This window comes from Capsicum annuum, chromosome 8 (assembly GCF_002878395.1).
Source record: "Capsicum annuum cultivar UCD-10X-F1 chromosome 8, UCD10Xv1.1, whole genome shotgun sequence".
Classification (NCBI taxonomy): Eukaryota; Viridiplantae; Streptophyta; class Magnoliopsida; order Solanales; family Solanaceae; genus Capsicum; species Capsicum annuum.
In genome coordinates, this window is record NC_061118.1 from 21,668,466 (window position 1) to 21,686,510 (window position 18,045).

General features: G+C 34.7%; 1 long non-coding RNA gene across 2 annotated transcripts; it reads right to left on the bottom strand.

Moving 5' to 3' along the window:
• Positions 1 to 427: 427 nt before the first annotated feature.
• LOC107838994 lies at positions 428 to 16,398 on the bottom strand. Of its 2 annotated transcripts, XR_007043910.1 has the most exons (3): positions 15,660 to 16,169; positions 12,341 to 13,413; positions 428 to 10,568 (listed from the first exon to the last, which is right to left on the bottom strand). It is a non-coding gene; the product is annotated as an uncharacterized LOC107838994 (long non-coding RNA). The 2 variants fall into 2 exon arrangements; XR_001664953.2 differs by lacking the exon at positions 428 to 10,568 and having other exon boundaries at positions 12,451 to 13,413; positions 15,660 to 16,398.
• Between the last annotated feature and the right edge of the window lie 1,647 nt (positions 16,399 to 18,045).

Here is an 18,045-nt window from a genome sequence, read left to right on the forward strand (position 1 = left end):
AGCAGGGATGTAAAAATCCAAGTAAGTGCTTAAAGTTATCATCCTACATGTTAATTAAGTAAGGCTCCTAGGTGAATCCCTGTCCTAGATGCTAATTTAAATTCGTTATTTCATAAAAGAATAAGAACGTTACTTTTCTTATCCCCACATTATATCTTCCTTTTCCCTCTCCCGAGATCACAAGGTTGACAATATACCTATTCTAAGAGTAATCAATTCTTAAAATAGTTAAAATAAGGAAGAACAAGCAACCAAATATGATAATAAAATTAAACAAAATCCATTCAAAACTATAGTAGTCATGTTATTAGCTTTAACCGCGGAAAGGGAGTTTTTAGCAAATAATTGACATAATTATGATCTAACGGGTTGAATACATATTATAATCTAATAGAAAGGTAAATTAAGAAAAATAAAACACAAAATATGAAGTAAAATATCCTACCAATTAGTCCAAGATGTTCTAAGATGATTACAATGTGTTTAGTGTGATGTATTTATAGTTTGAGGAATTTTTCCGGCATGTAAATGGACAATGCTCCACAGGCTGCATCGCACTACACTACCAAGCACACCACAGGATGAATAGCAAAACTATAAGGGTGCTTCACATTCTCCATATCACTTCAATGAAAGGGGAAACACGCGTAAATCGCGGGCAGCCATTCGAATGTGCCAATCGATCCAATATTTGTCTAAGTGTTTCCTCCAATTGTTCCTTTTTCTTATGGTGTCATTTTACCATAGTTTTCAGCTTTTACATCATCAATATTTCATCAACATCAAGACCAAAAGAATCATACATGATCACACAACAAGAATTCGAGCTCAAAACAACATAACATTCAAAACGATGAGCAAGAAACACGAGCTAAGATTAGGCTTGCTCGCTTAATCTTTAACATTTTCCTTTAGCTCTTGACTTGACTCAAATACACTTTGAACATTACAAACAAGTTATTTCACATAATATTACACATTAAAACTATTAGAAACTCATTTTATAGCTTAGAATCCATGACAATATACAAGAACAACGCCTAGCTCAAGCTTGTAAAAGTAGTTTTCTCACCCAAACTCTAATTAAATTCTTTAAACCTAAACTTGTTTGGAAACATTTCTTAACATTGTAACATCATGCTTAAAAACTTAAATTTTTATTTCTATCATCATTCAATCATTAAGAACATGAATCATCCTCAAAATATGGCTAAATTTGCTAGGATAACAACACTAGAGTACATAAATAAACCTCACATCACCTTGAGTATTTTTGTGATATTAGAAGTCCACTATAGCCTAAAAAGCCTACCCTTGCATAGATATTATCCCTAGTCACCCAGTTTGAGTCTTTGGACCTTTGTTTGGTAAATGCATTACAACTCGTGAGCCATTTAATATTTATCCCTCTTTTGAACCCTACCATCCTTGATCTTAAAATTACAAGTTGAGACTAAAATCCTAAGTTGAGTGTCATGAGGATTTAAGGAGTTAATTTTTGGCAATGAAATATTAAGTAATTTCCTAAGAGCTTAAGAATTGAGAACAAATGAATAATAAAAAGATAGGATCCAACAAAGGAAACAAAAGCATAAAGTGTGCAAGAAAAAGAAATTAAAAGAAAATAGTTGAACCAAGGAAATAAAAGTAAGCACTTGTGTAAACAGTGAAAACAAAAGAAGTGGCCCATGGTCAAAAGTTTGATGGAATAGTGTAATGTAGATGTTAAAAGAGGGTATAGCCATGTTGTTCCTAAATGATATCTTACCCTACCTCGAACCTACATTACAAGCTCAAAAAATCATTTGTGATCTCCAACCAGGTATATTCATTGTAGTGGCGATTAAAAATAGGCGCAAGCCTATGGCATCATGTTTGTTTGCATCGAGAATCCTTGTTAGAGAGTGAGCTTTGCAATTAAATACTTTGTTGCATATTTGATAACTTGGTGTGTGGAATTTTCCTTCTTATGAGGAGGCATATAAGCAAGTTATGGTGGGTTATTTTGTTATCTTTCAAAAAATGAGGCAAAAAGAGTATAATGAAGTTAAGGTCAAATGTGAGTCACTTATAGAGTATTAGTGATTGTTTCATGGTTTATCATTGAAGTCTTTTACACAATTGAACATTAGATTTCATGTTAAGGGAGGTTGTAAGATTAGCTTTGCACATGTTTGAAGAGCTACTTGTTGTAGTAACTAAGTTTGAAGTCATTGTGATTATTGGGTCATCTAACTTGGGCATAAATGTATATTTGTCTCATAGAGAAAGGTAGTGTTTCTTGAGAAATTACCACTCTATATATATAAGAATTGATGAAATGTCTAATCCTTCTAGAGAAATGTATATTTGGGCATAACTGGTGAATTTACCACTCATTCGCTCTCAACATTTATGCATGCTACTATGAATTGAATGAATAAATAAGACATATTTGTTATTAAATATGTTAATTTCCACATTTTGTAGGCATACAGGTTATGAGATAAAAGGATATAGATGTGAGCTGAAAAGGATCAAAAAAGGAGGAAAGAAGTACAGATAAATAACCTAAAGAAGAAACTAGCCTCAGTTATAGCGATCACACTTTGTGGGCTGTGATTGTAGCTAGTCAAGCCAGGTAAAACTACCGCGAGGATGGTGTTTTTACTGTAGCCACGGTAGACGCAATCGTAGACAAGCTTCAGTGATCACAGCTAAGCGGCAATGTGCCTAGGGGCAGTTTTGTAACTTCACTCAGCCAAACCCAATTCTTTTTATAGGCTAAAACCTTTTCTCTTTTTAGATTTCTAGATTCTTTGAACAAGTTTAATTTGATGTTTCAAACCATTAATTGGGCAATGATTGTATTTTTGATTTGGAGACTTTGAATTTAGTGAGTTGGAGAGTGGATTCTTTGATTAATCCTTATGTATATTTGTGGGTGAAAGCCCCAAATATCTAAATTAGATTTTTGGTGAAAATCCCAAATTATTAAAAGCTCACACCATTATTTAATAAGGGTTTGGGTGAACACTTGGTACCTATATCATCTTAGAAAGAGAAATATGGCTGAGAAAACAATAGGGGATAACTGAAGGATATAGTTTGCTAATTTTCACTATCTTAGGCATAAGAGTGATTAGGAAGTTGACTATATCTTAGGCTTCTTCCTAGATATAGGGATGCCTAATTGAGGTAATAGGTAGTTGTAATTGACACACTTGTTAGGTACTCGAAAGAGTCAACGAGTGATATCCTTGAGGTTTTGTTGACAAACTAGCCACAAGGACCTTCGACCTAGCCTACCACATTATCGATAACTAGAATGTACACTAAATCTTCATGCACCCATGCATAATTTTCCTTTAGGAAGACACAATCCCAATATTCCTTTCATATTCAATTTAAATCACAATTGTTGTTTTATTTGTTGATTTTCGTTGTCATTGACAAACACATTCAAAGAAAGCAACCTCTCCTATTTTTATTCTTGAGTTTGGTTTTTGTCATATTGCGGGTAATCTATTAGTAGTATTTAGCAACCATAGGACTAGAAACCTAATTTTGCTCCTCATGGATTTGACCTCAACATAAGTTAAGCTATTGACAATGAAAGTCCTATACTAATTTCAATAGTATAGGTGAGCGTTATCATTATGCATGATTATTTCATGTCTAGCTATGTGTAGTAGAAACCTTAAGTATGATGGAACTAATTCCTTATAGAATTATTATGAGGTTTTATATTGTGCATATAATGATCTAGGTTATGCTTTAAGATGACATCACTTTTTTATGCATATCTATAAATCGCTATATAAAGCTATGGTACTATCGTATATCTCTTTCTTAATTTGTTCACATTGTATATTTATTTCATTGCCTTGTATATTTTCATTTATCTTTATTTTTCCCTTTATTCGTATGTTGTCTTGGAATATATGGTATAGCATTCAAATTAATTTATTATGGAAGGAATAGGATTGTTCACCCTTATTACTCACTTAGCCTTATTATGTTGGTCTATCAGATATGAGCAGGATGATTGTTCCGTATTACCTCATTGGCATGGTAAATTTCTTATGGACTCTTGGATGTAGTTTGTATTTTGTTTATATGTTGTATATACTCGCTTTATCTTAAGAGCTTAGTTGGAAGTTGCCTACTCAAAACCATTTATTTGGTACTCATACTATACTTCTATAACATGCAGATCATGGTATGGATTACTGTCATTGATTTATGCATCATGTGGAGTAACCATGGTTTAGATATATAGAGTGATCTCCTATTGTTTGGAGTATTAGTTTCCTCCCTCTTATGTATTAGACTAGTCTCTATATTGTATTTAGAGATAAGTTGTATTAGTGTAATTCTCTTGGTATTTTATTTTTGTACTCTTATTATATTAGAAGATCTTTTAATGATACTACTAGATTTTGGGGACTTTATTATGTATTGATCATTATTTTAATTATTACACATTCTTGTCCTTATATTATTTAGTAGTCCATTACTAGCTGTTCTAGGCTACCAGTTTGTCTTACCTACTGGTGGATTAGGGTAGGTGCCATTATGACCTGAGAATTTGGGTCATCGTAAATTTATATAAGATTTAGTTTTCATTGGTGCATTAGTACAAGAGCTAAGTGTTTAGTAGAGTCCTGCAAATTGGTGTTAATACATTTGTAACCTATCTATGGGAGGCTATAAGGACATTTTAAGAAATTCAATTTTTGACTCCTCATAGGGTTTCTGCATTACTATGAACCTCAAATACATTCTTCAACTCTATTTAGTAACCAGTGAATGATGCAAGATGGGTGAATGGGAGTTCAGCACCTATTTCTAGAGTTTTAGCACAGTGTCGAAACAAATGAGATAGAGATAGATATGGAAGACCTTCAATATTAGCTAGAGGATTTTGGGGCCAGCTTAGGCTCTAGTTAACCTCATGACTACTTTATCTTTTTGAGGTTCAGCATTAGTAATCTGAGTTATGTTGCAAATTCCTCCCATCCATGTAAGACATTTGATTCATCAAGCAGTTTTTAGAATAGCATAGACTCTATTGGTGTTCGTCATGGTTCCTTACCAGTTTGAGTATGAGATTTTATTTCTTAAGTAGATCAGTCTTATTGCTATGTTGTATCCTCCTGAGCAGGTCATTGCTACATATATGAGTTAGGGGACTAATACTGTCTCTCCGTTTGGCATTAGAGTACTTGGTTGTAGCTGAGTCTTCCTTCCTTTAGGATGTTGATTATGATAGGACCATAGAGAGATTGAGTATTTAGACTTATGGAAATGGATGCAAGAGAAATACCACCAATATAGAGCCATTGGTATTTTATTCGAGAGTGAGGATTATTCTGATCGAGTTTAACTTAACTTGTAGCCCATCATCTCTATGCAGTCAGTATTCCATACTATGAGTAGTTCTCAAATTTGTTGTAATGATCATAGTTGGCAGAGTTTCCATCAGACTTGTGGAGTTTTGGTATGGTTCTTTTGGCCATGATGACCATACTAAATTATGAGAGGTAGTATCTTGGAGTATTCCAGGATCTTTATTTTTTTGTATCGTGATAAGACACTAGTATAGAGAGTTCCCCTGATATTAAGTAGTCGATTAGACAAAGGTAGCATGTATTCCCTGCTAGTCTTGAGTCCCTGAGATAGGTTATAATTTTAGAAGGTTGGACATAATTCTAGAGATTTTGTTAAACATTTGTTGGTTTGCCATTTGAGCTTAGTTTGTGCCATCTCTATGTTGATGCTTTAGGAGTTGCTACGACTATTGAGACATTGACTGTTGGTCTAGAAAGCATTCCTGACATGGGATTCATAGTTATTTAGCTCATATAGATCAACCTAAGATGCAATGACATCTTTAGTTTGAGATACTGTGTGTTGCACCTTGATTGATTATTTAGTCAGTCTGTCCGAGTTGGACTTGTTCAAATTTATTTTTTCTATACCATCAGGTATTTGATTGCAGATCACACCATGATTGATGTGCTTTAATTTCCTAAATTTATCTCATATTATGTGCATTGGGGTTTTCATACCTACTGATGATTGTATGCCTTGATAGATTGATATCGATTAACATATGCCTTATTATTGAATACATTATTATGTTACTACTCCGTGGTTTATTTCTTTTATAGTGAATGGAGTAGATTTGTATTGATATTTTCTCTTTTCGATGTAACTATTGGGTTTGAGTCCTATTTATCTTGGTACATCAGCGTTCTTATGGCCATTGAGTGGTATATGATATAAATGTTCATTTTTGTAATGCGTATCATTATATTGATATTGATATTCTTGTTGCTATTGTTATTACTACTTGAGGTTATTGATATTATTTGATACTATTTCTTGATGAATTTAATCCTCGTGAGGTAGTTGTATAGACTAGCATTATCTAGTTTGACTTTCATTTTTCTTGTAATCTTATTTGGTGGCTTGAGGATATATAGCCTAATTTGATGATTTCTTTCCCCTAGTGCGAAGAGGTTGACCGAGTTCCCTTTTGGTTAGCTGTATTAGAGTGAATCAGGGATATAGTGTGATATCGAATTTAAGTTGACATTCTATGGCGCTGATATGATTCTAGGGATGACGATTGAGTGGTATCTCATATTTTTTAGATTAGGATCCTTAGACTTTCCTCCTATATCGCTAAGATTTTTGTTTTGGCTATCCCTTTCTATATATTATATTGTGAGATTGACCAGTTCAAGGTTTTGTCTTTAATTGTTACTATTTCATCGCCCGATAGTAATTTTGAGGTCTAGATGTTGTGGATTCATCTAATTGAATTATTAGGCTCATTCAATTGCGGTGGTTTATGCTTGTTATTAGTGTGAAGATTGGACACTCATTTCTTTCTGTGTTATGGTTTTGTCAAGTAGAGTTCGAATATTAGAGACAAGTGGTGTTTCCTGTTATCTCTTTTTAAGTCAAAAATGTTAAAACTCTATATCTTGAGTTGTTGGTTTTCAGGTGGTGGTCTTAACTTTGACCATGGTGTTGTGATTGGTACTTCTTCTTTGATGATATGATTCTTAGGTAGATTTATTTAATGCCTATTTTATGATTTGTTTGGTCTAGTGAGGCTTGGTGGAGTGTTTCTCCTTGATGAAGTGAGCCTATGATATTGTTTACCTAGATAGAGTGTTGGATGTGATAGTTTCTAGATTAAGTTGTATTTCTCTAAGTTGCTAAAGTGTTGGACTTTACTGGTGTAGTTTAAGGCCTTGGGAAGTTTTTGTTACATCTGTGTTGATAGTTTATCCCTTCCAGTGGATAGCTCAACCGGCGATTTGTCCATTGGCATGATTTCTATTTTGTGGCTATAGTTTATACCATCTATCTTATATAGAGTTGGTTGCTTGTTTTTTCGATCGATGGTTATCCCTATGGTGATTTTTGTTCTTCAGATGTATTGGCTGTGGCTTGGTATGATTTATCTTGGATATGTCAGATTTTGATACTAAAGATGATTTAAGATAGTTGACATTGATATATCCTTTTTGGATTATTTTTTCATTTAATGCCTTAGAATAGCGATTTGGAAGTAAGATAGATTTAGAGGATTAATTCCTACCCATCTTTACTATAGGTTTCGACTGTTGAGATCTAGTAATTCAACCTTGGTATTGAGATTTTAGCTTTCTATTGTAGATTTTGTAGGGAACTCTCATTTTAGACTTGTCTCAGTTCAGAATTCATTTATAGGCTTGTTGAGCCTACTCTGTGGCTGTTTATACAATCTTCTCTACTTTGATGGATTATAGTTAATAATTGTTCAAATGATAGCTCAGGGACCTGGTATTTGTTCGTTTAGTTTTGGCCATGATTCTTATTTTTCTCTTGGAATTTTTTGTTTAGTTTTGGCCATAATTCTTAGTTTTCTCTTGGAATTTTAGATGATTTACTCAGTGGGAGTAATATACCTGAGATTAATTTAGGAAGGTTTCATTCTCAATTGATAGGACATCCTGGAGATGATTGTTCAATGATGAGTAGTTACATATTAAACTCTTGGATTTGTGTTTGATTATCATCTGGGCCTATTGCAACATTGGCAAGTATTGCAATCCTTGATTATCTATATTTGTGTGCCCAAATAGTGCCTTACGATCTTATTCTCATGTTTATATTATGGACTTTCAGTAGATAACCTTTAGTTCTTTATGTTCGCTATGATGAGATGATGTGGACGAAACTCAGGTGATTTTCCTCATTGTTTAGAGTGGATAATAGGTGTTGAATTATAATGATATGGTATATTTTGAGTTGGAGTCGGTGGCATGACTCATGTCTTGGTTTGTTTTTCGCTTGGAGGGACTTTTATTCGTTTTTTATATTGAGATGTTATTAGTGTGTTGTGGCTTAGTTTTTGTGCATCAACCTTTTTAGTTCAGCTAAAGTCCAATTAGGGGCTGAGGTTAAGTTTTGGTTGTTTGGAAGTAAAGCAAGAGTACTGGATGGAAAGGTGATACCTATGGAAAAATCCCTTAAAAGTATTCTCTCTTTGTGGAGGTTATCTGTGAAGCCCTACTCTAATCATGTGGGACCAGTACCTCATCCTTTTAAACTTTTTAGTTTCTTTCTAAACGTTGACTTTTGGGGATGAAAGTCCTTTTAGTAGTGAATATTGTAATGACCCTTTCAGTAATTTTTCATATTTATGCTTTATTGACTGATTGAGCTTCTTTATAGTTGCATAAAGTTATTTATGACTTGTTGGGACCGGTTGTTTGGTTACCAAGTAGATCGTTTGGTTTTTAGAGCCAAATCCCTATTTTGAAGTCTTTGATGGTTCCAAATGACCACCAGGAAAAAATTTCTCTGAAATAATCTTGGATGTAAAGTCCGACTGTGCTAACATCTCAAGAATATCGAGGTTAGAATAGGTAGACCTTTGCTTCTGGTCTCACTGAATCTGAGCTCATTTTGACCTATTGATCAGAAAGTGGAAAATTGAAAGGAATAAGTTTAACACCCATATTTGGTTGAAACAACCTCGGATGTAAAATGCTACTTCACTAATGCATCAAAAATATAGAAATTAGTATGGTCACATATTTCATTTGCTCATATTGGATACCAAATGCATCTTGAGACATTGGACGAAACTTTGGAAATATTCAAATTTTCAGCTGTCTTCAGGTGTAGTAGTGGAGTATTACGATCACAGAGTGCACATTGCAATCGTGATGTAATGATCATAGCGTGTGTGTTCGCGATTGCAAGAACTAGATAACTGGGATGGGTATTTAAACTCCATTTGGTCGAGAATTGGATATTTCCCCACTTCTATTAAATATTAGTAATCCTATTATTGTGTGCAAATCATAAAAGGATCATGGTGGGTGAATTGGGAGCTTGTTTATCATCCATTATTACGAATATCTTTGACTTTGAGGTATGATTTCTCACTAATTTGATGAACTCCTTGGTTTTTTACCCAAAACTCCAAATTCACTTAGGCCTAGATTTTAGACTAAAGTTTTCCTTTGTTTTATCCCATTTCATAAGGGTTATGATTCCTTAACGACCTCAAAATCTATTTTCCATAAGTGGGACCCACTTTGGGGTTTTGGTGTTGTTTTGGTGCTTAAAGCTCAATGGTGTAATATGGGTATAGTTAGACTAGTATTGATGAGTAGATTATATTTTGATAGTGCGATGGCATTTTGGGATTGTTAACTGAAGATGGATATTTACAAACAGTGTGAGGTTTTGCGCTTCGGCTTTATTGTAGGCTTTTACCTACTCTTTTTTGAAGATGATGTGTGTTATCTATGACATGTGAATATGAATTTTATGCTTGATTATGAAATAACTTAGTATTGTCTTTTTGATGTTTGGGAATTAGATGATGGTTTTGGATGCATAAGGTTTTTTTTTAATTGAAATTTTCGGGGGTTGAGCAGCACCCCCAAGCGTTATCATTTAATCACTAGAGAAACTGTACATAGAGGGGGGCATAATATGAGACTAGAGCAGAGGTTATAATATACAAGTAGGCTAATACTAATATGACATGCTTATGCCTTTTTTCCAGTTCTTTCTATACACTAAGGTGGTTCATGCAACTTGTTTAACTTCCTTCTCCTGAAGATTGGCATGCCTAATTTATCTAGTTGAAAATACCCTACTACTGTTGAGGGAAGCTAACAGTTGTAGAAATAATGTTGAGGATGGAAGGATTGGTGGCTAACTTTTTATAAAGCATCTGGTACAAAATTAACTTTGTTGTATACATGTCTACAAATACACAGGTGAAATTGTGAAACGAGCTTTAGTAAGGAATCCACAAGAGGTTGCAAGTGCCATGGGCCTGATAATTGATCCTTTATCCATCTGTCTAGGAGCTCAGAATCCACCATTATCATAACATGTTCTGTACCATTAATCAGATACAAAGAGAGACCCCATATAACAGCTTCCACCTTTATTTGGTTATTATTCCCTTGCCCCAATGGGGTAGCATAAGCATAGATGAGATCACCGTTGTGTCTCTAATGATCCCGCCAGCACCAATCCTTCCAGGATTAGTGAGTGCACTACAATAAAAATTCAACTTGAGCATTGGAGTTGGTGGTTTAGACCAATATACAGTTGTGACTTTTGTCTTTTATTTACATTTCTCCACATAAGCTGACAGAGTGGACCAACCAGAAGGCCAGGGGATGTAAGGAAAGGCAGTGTAAAGAAAATGGGAAATATCCTTGTAAATCAGGAATTTAACTCTGGCTAATTGGGGTTGTTTGTCACCATATTTAACAACACATTGATTCTTTCACAAGTTCCAACAAATAATAATTCGAAAAGACTGATACACCAGCTTATGAGCTCTATTAGATGCCTTAGCTTTTCATCAATACAGCAACAGGTTCTTGATTGAGGCAGTGGTATGAGTAATTCCATAGTTAAAGAGAAGTATTGCCAAATATGGTTTGCGAAAGGACCCTCAACAAAAATACGAGGAATATTGTCCCATCCAGAAGTAGGACAGCATCCACAATTGACAGAGGCTATACTAAATTGGCTAAGCCTTTCATTTGTAGGTAATTTCTTTGAAAGGGTTGTCCATAGAAAAAATGAGAATTTGAATCTATCCCCAAGCAGATAAACAATTAAAGTTACCACTTGGAGTTAGTGTCCTAATTAGGGAATCAGGGATTCTTTCCTGGTATTGGATTGTGACTCTGAGGGTAGAATGCAAGAGGTTAGAAGGAAGTATAGTAAATCGCCTTTGCATATTTGGCATACCATCCGTTAGTAAAACTACTACTTTGGTATTACTTGACCTTACTCAATCAGTTCTGTAATAATATAATGCTCCCAAACCAGACCAGTTATCCCACAAAAAATAACAGTTACTAACCATACTAGTATAGTGATTAATTCTTTGTCTTCCAATATAAATAGGACAACCAAGGTATGTAATGGGGATGTGCTTTTGCTAAAATCCAGTTTTATCTTTAATCCTTGAGACTGTGGAGGGAAAAGCTTTATCTGGTAGCAGGAAATTACTCTTGTCCTTATTGATCAGTTGGCCAAAAACTACTTTATAAGAAACTAATATCTTCATAATTAGTCTGAGAGTTGCTCTTCTTCCAGTAGTAAATATGATGTTGTCATCAGCAAAGCTAAGGTGGTTTATTTGGGGTCCTTTCCAATCTATGTGAAAGCCGTAATATTGATGGTGATAGTGTAAATTATATAAAGATCTTGATAGTACTTCATCCCCTAGAATGAACAAAGCAGGGGAAAGGGGATCACCTTGTTTAAATCCCTTTGTAGAGTGGAAAAAACCATATCTAGTACTATTCACAAGAATTGAGTACCAATTATTTGACAGTGTTCTCCAAATCATGTCAATAATGGATTCACCAAATCCAAACCTTCTTAATACAAGGCAAGTATATTACCAAGACGCCCTCTCATATGCCTTGGCTACAAGTATATTACCAAGACGCCCTCTCATATGCCTTGGCTATGTCCAGTTTAATAACTATATTACCTCCCACTATTGCTTTCTTAATGGCACTAATGATTTCCTGAGCAAGAATTATATTTTCTGAAATATTCCTACCCCTTACAAAGCCTGATTGATTGCTACAAATAAGAGTGGGAAATATGGGAGCCAATCTAAGGTAAATGAGTTTAGAGATAATATTATGGGTAAAATTTCTCAAAGTGATAAGTCTATATTTAGTAAATTTGTTAGGGTGAGGCACTTTAGGTGGAAGAATAAAATAGGTATGAGAAAAATATTTGGGAATAGCATGGCCACAAAATAAAGTAATCACCACTTGAATAAGATCCATACCACTGATATAGTAGAAGGATTGAAAGAATTTCCCACTCATACCATCAGCACCATCTGTTAAGTGAGCATTCATTGGGAAGACTGCATCCTTCACTTTATCTAGTATAGGATTACGTAAAGAATCTTATTTTGATCATTAGATATCATTTTAGGAATATTGGATAACATTTCCTTAGGTACATGTTCTGCTGTCCTAGTAAAGATACCCTGGAAATATTTACATACAACTCCAGCTATTTCATCATCCCCTTGAATCCAATCCCCTTCATCATTCTTTACTTTGTGCATGAACATTTTTCTTCTTATTCCTTTGATAAAACATAAAAATAACTAGAATTTGCATCTACATACTTAAACCAGTGTAGTTTATATTTCTATCTTAATATAGCATTCTCCACCTTGAGGTGTCTGATATATTCAGCTTGTACTCTGTGGAATTCCTGTTTCTTCTTATCAGTACCATTTAAGATCAAATTTTCCTCAGCTTCCTTGAACTTTTCTTCATAAGTTTTAACATTGGCATAGATGTCACCAAATACGTTTTTATACCACTAACTTAGAGTAGAGGTCAATCTTTTAAGCTTCTGCTGAAATCTCCCCATGGGTGTTCCTTCATATGGTTTTTGACAAGAAGTCTCCACATTGTTAAGGAATATGAGATGATCCATCCAACAATTCAAGAATTTGAAGTACTTAATATGTGATTCCAGCCTTTATTGCATTTCCAAAAGTAGTGGAAAATGATCAGAACCAACAGAAGACAAGTGAGTAATGTTGGTCATTGGCATTTTCTCAAATGAAGCATCTGAAACCATTGCTCTATCCAGTCTTTTCCATATTCTAAATTTAATACCCATTAGATTGGACCAAGTGAACTTGGGACCATAGAAGCCCAAATCAGTTAGACCACAAGCTTCAATCACCCCCAAGAATTTAAAGCTCTTCCTCATATCATAAAGGATACCACTCAATTTTTCACTTACTTTAGTAATACCATTGAAATCACCAATTATGCACCAAGGTAAGGTTGATGCAGACCATTGCACCAGTTTATTCCATAAAGGTCTTCATCTCTGCACTTAGCATAAGCAAATTTCATTAGATAAGTTTGATGCAGAGCAAAATAAGTAATTAAGCAAGTAATCTATTAATAATCATTAGCAATGATGTCACAAGAGATATCCATGGACCAAAAGAGCCAGATTTTGCCATTAGAATTGCATAAAGTATACTCCCATCATTAGTTTTTTTAGCTTCTTTAAGATGAGTATTGCTGGAGAAAGGCTCCCGGATTGCAATCAAAGAGATTTGATAAATGTTTATGAGTTGTTGAAGTCTTTCCAATACACCTTGGGTAAATATACCCCTTGTATTCCAAGTAAGATGGCTGATAATTTGACAGTTTTGTGAGAGTGAGACCTGGTAAAAGGTATAACTGTGTGACCATTCAAGCTAGTTACAGTTTGTTTAGTCCCTTTCCTGGACTTAATTAAAGACCATCTGGGAGACAACCCTTACTGGCTAGTAATTTGGTTCACTTTTATTGCCAACTCCTCTTGATCTCCTGGATTCAACTTCATCAGTCACACTTTCATCAATCTTCTCTAGGTGTCCCAAGTGGCAGTCATCTATATCATCCTTAGAGTGCATCACCCTATATTCATTTTCAAACTCCTAAGAAAAGGTCTCAATGACAATAGGTTGATCCTGCACCTGTTCAAGAACCACTTTCTCTTGAGAGTTAGGGAAAGTCTCTTGTAACCTTGTAGGGGACAGCACACCATTTTCCATTCACTTACTAGGAATCTCTATAAGAGGTTGATCCTGCAGTTATTCAACAAAGACTTTCTGTTAAGAGTTAGGGAAATCCTCTTATACCATTATAGGAGACAGCACATCATTTGTCATTCCATCACTTGGTATCTTTATAACCTCTAATCTACTCAACTGATTCTCCTTAGTTAGATCAGGTATGAATTTCCTATCACTCCCCTCAGCTACTTCCTGATCATTATGCTTGGCACTGTCAGCCTCCTCTGATTATTGTAGAATTTGCTTGGTACCCTCATCAATATTTCCTGGACAAGGAACTATGGCATCAGTTTCTGGCTGAAAAGATGGAAATGCATTGGATGTAGCTGGATCATTATTGCCTTTTTGACCCCATGTATACTTATTGGGAGACCTTATCTTGAATATCATCTTTTGGCTGTCCCTACCCCTCTTTTTTTATTCTTGCACTCATTAACTGGTGCCTTGCCTTTGTCTGCATTTTGTTGCTACATTGTACTAGGAGACTTCTGCATCCTTTTGTATGTTAGAGGATATTCTTCCTATTTACCATCCTCTTGAGAACCCTCATTAGAAATAAGTTATTGCTTAGTATCCTCATCTTTTCCTTCGACAACACATGATCTTGCAGCATGCCCTTGGTGTTTGTAATAGGAATAGTACTCAGGAACCTCTTCATACTAAATGATTTTCCATCTACCTTCACCATATTCATCATTATCATATCCCAGCCAAACATGTTAGGGTCTAGGCTTGGTGAGGACAATTTGCTGCTTGACCTTAGCCACACTACCCTTGGTTTTTTTGTAAGTTGCAAAAACTAAAAACAATACCTTACCAATAGGAGATAAGAGAGGTGTCACTACCTCTAAACAATAGTAGCACCAAGGGAGCTCAAGAAAGCTAACCCATATAGGGACCAATTGAGTTTTTTCTTCAGGGTTAAAGATGGGGGTCCACAGTTTAAATCTCATCATATGTCCTTGGATATACATCATCCCTTTTGACCAAACTATGGAATGATCATATTGATTTTCTAGGTCAATATACAAATGTCTAGAATTAAAATGACTAAGTTTGACCTTCCATTTTAAATCTTTTTGCATAATGAATTGTTGCCTAATCACCTCCATCTTAGGCATGTTATTTTCAAACTTCCCAATCAGGGTAAACCTACACCTCTATGATAATTTCACTTTCCAATCCATAGATCTAAACACAATCTCTGGAAGGCCTTGTATGGTTGTTATTTTTGGGGGTCTAATTTGAATATGCACAGCTTTCATGGCCTCTTGAGCTCTTACTTTCATAGCCAAAGAGTGTGTAACCCAAGGAATACGGGTTTTATTTCCATGACCTAGTTTGGGCCATACAATAGTATTACCAAGGGCCCTGGCAGTTACTGGAGCTTGAGACACCGACATAGACGTCGGAACATCCGTAATGAAATCATTATTGAGAAATAACCACAGATCATCCATAATTGTTTTCTTACTAAATGGGTGATGAGATGGAATAGGGATCTTACCGCCATCATTCAACATTGAGAATTTTGGAATGGATTATAGTTGAGTTGTAATAGTATTTGTTCCTGGTGCAAATTCAATTTAATTCTGCTTCACCTCCCCCAGCTTTTTGTACATATCTTATTGAGCTTCGTTGATGATCTCCTGAGCCCATCATTACTAACCTTCTGAAATTTAAGCTGAGTGACCATCAGACTGGACTACCTATTGAAAGATATATGGCATATATGTGGGTGGAGTTTTCTGTGGAGACTGGATGCATGCTTGTCATCCCTGTGGAGATATGTCCAGATGGTCAGAGGAGCTCCGTCGGTATCTGAGAAACAATAGTAGGCACCAGCTGTAAATGGCAAGAATTACCAATTTATAACTACCTAGAGAGAGAATTTTAGAGAACAAATTTTTTGACTGATATTATTAATTTTTTCACCCATAAGGTTGAATATTTGTGAGCTTTCTTAGAATGCTATTTTCTTTTTCCTAGTTTAGGATAATTTGTGTCACGGATATGATAGTATTCTATGTTTGGGATGTGTGGTTTATATGTAGGAATCATGGTTAGTATGCTTAACCTTAGTTGGGCTATTCTAGTGAACTTGAAATTGTAATTTTTGTAGGGTTGACTTAAATTCCCATGTTTCCAGTCAAACTTTCTATCTTAGTCTTGGATATGACTTGTTTGATATCTTAAAGTTGAACTAGATACCTTAGCCTAGTTTTGGAGAATAGTTGGCCTAATTATGGAATTTGAGTACTAGAAATAGGGTCATTCAGCCCACATAGGCCAAGACATATAGTAGCATTGCAGACATAGTTGCGGATGTTAGGCATAGTGGAGACTAGTAAGGCTTAGTATAAGGTTACTTTGTGACTTATTATATTTTGATAATGTTTCTCGGATTGTGACTTGTGAGTTATGGCTATGTTATTACTTACAAAAATGATAACGGACCTTTAGAGATGCTATTTCCTCTTAGAAATTAATTTGGGCCATTAGAGATATTTTTTCCTCTTAGACTTGATATTTGGCCCATAGAGGCATTTACCCTCATCGACATGACATTAGGTCCTTAGATTTGTGATTCCTTTTTATTATGTTCTCTAGAACCACGTTGCTGTTATTTTATCTTAATTGTGATTATTGGGCCTGTAGAGATAACTTTCTTTTTGAATATGATTATTGGCCTATAGAAATGGCATTGCTCCTAGATACGATAAATAGACTTTAGTGATGATATTCATCTTAGTTATGATATGCATCCTTTAGATATGAGATGTCTTATAAATGTAAAATGCCTCATAGTTATGAGTTATGTTCTATCGTATGTTATTTCTCGTAGATGTGAGATGCCTACTATATTTGAGATGATTATAGATATGCTATAACTTATAAATATGATTATGAATATAAATTCTTGATATGTATATGGGCCTAAGGTTGTGATTATGATGTTGTGACTATTTTGGACAAATTATTTGGTCAAGGGTCATGTTATGATATTGGTTGGATATTCGGTAAGTATTTATCCTTGTAAAAGATGCAGTTGTAGAATATGGATATATAAAAGTTTATGTTTCTTATGATTCCATTGACTAAATACTAGCGATGGCATGCATAAATTCGGTACATTTATGATTATTATATCGGTATTGATGTGATCCTAGCTAAACAACCTTATCACTTTTTTCCTAAAAAAGGTAAAAACCCACTTTTTATTGTAATAGTGTATTTCTTTAATACAATAATTGGCTAACTAAATAGAATATTTATACATATAAAAGAGTTTAAAGATATTGTTTTATAGATTTGACTGAGGGAACTTTTGATCCATGAATTGATACTATTACTTACTCCGATCGAGATATATTGTTACCCGTTCTACACTTTTATAATGATTTAGTCCTGAAAATCATTTAGGTCAATAGACTTTTAAATTTTACACTCCTTATAGCCATGACTAGAGCCTTATACCTCTTATGTGTCTAATATATATATGTGCATTGGTGCTAATGATTATACTGATACTCGATTCGAGTCTAGAGTATACTATTGGGATGATATTCATACCCAATTTGATCTGAAGTAAACTGTTGGGGTAATATTGATACCTAGTTTGAGTCTGGAGGATATTTTTGGGATGATATTTATAACCAATTTGACTCTAAAGGATATTATTGTGAGGATATTGATACCCAATAAGGTCGGAGGTTGTTTATGATGATGAGATTGCGATATTGATTGTGTACCTTACATTTATCCTTGTATGCACATCGTCTATCACTAGTATGTGCCTATGTCCATTAGTTATTATGGGACGATTGGCTAGATATGGGTGAAGAATATGGATTCTGTTGTTGTATGTTGATTGAAACGTTTAAGAATGGGGT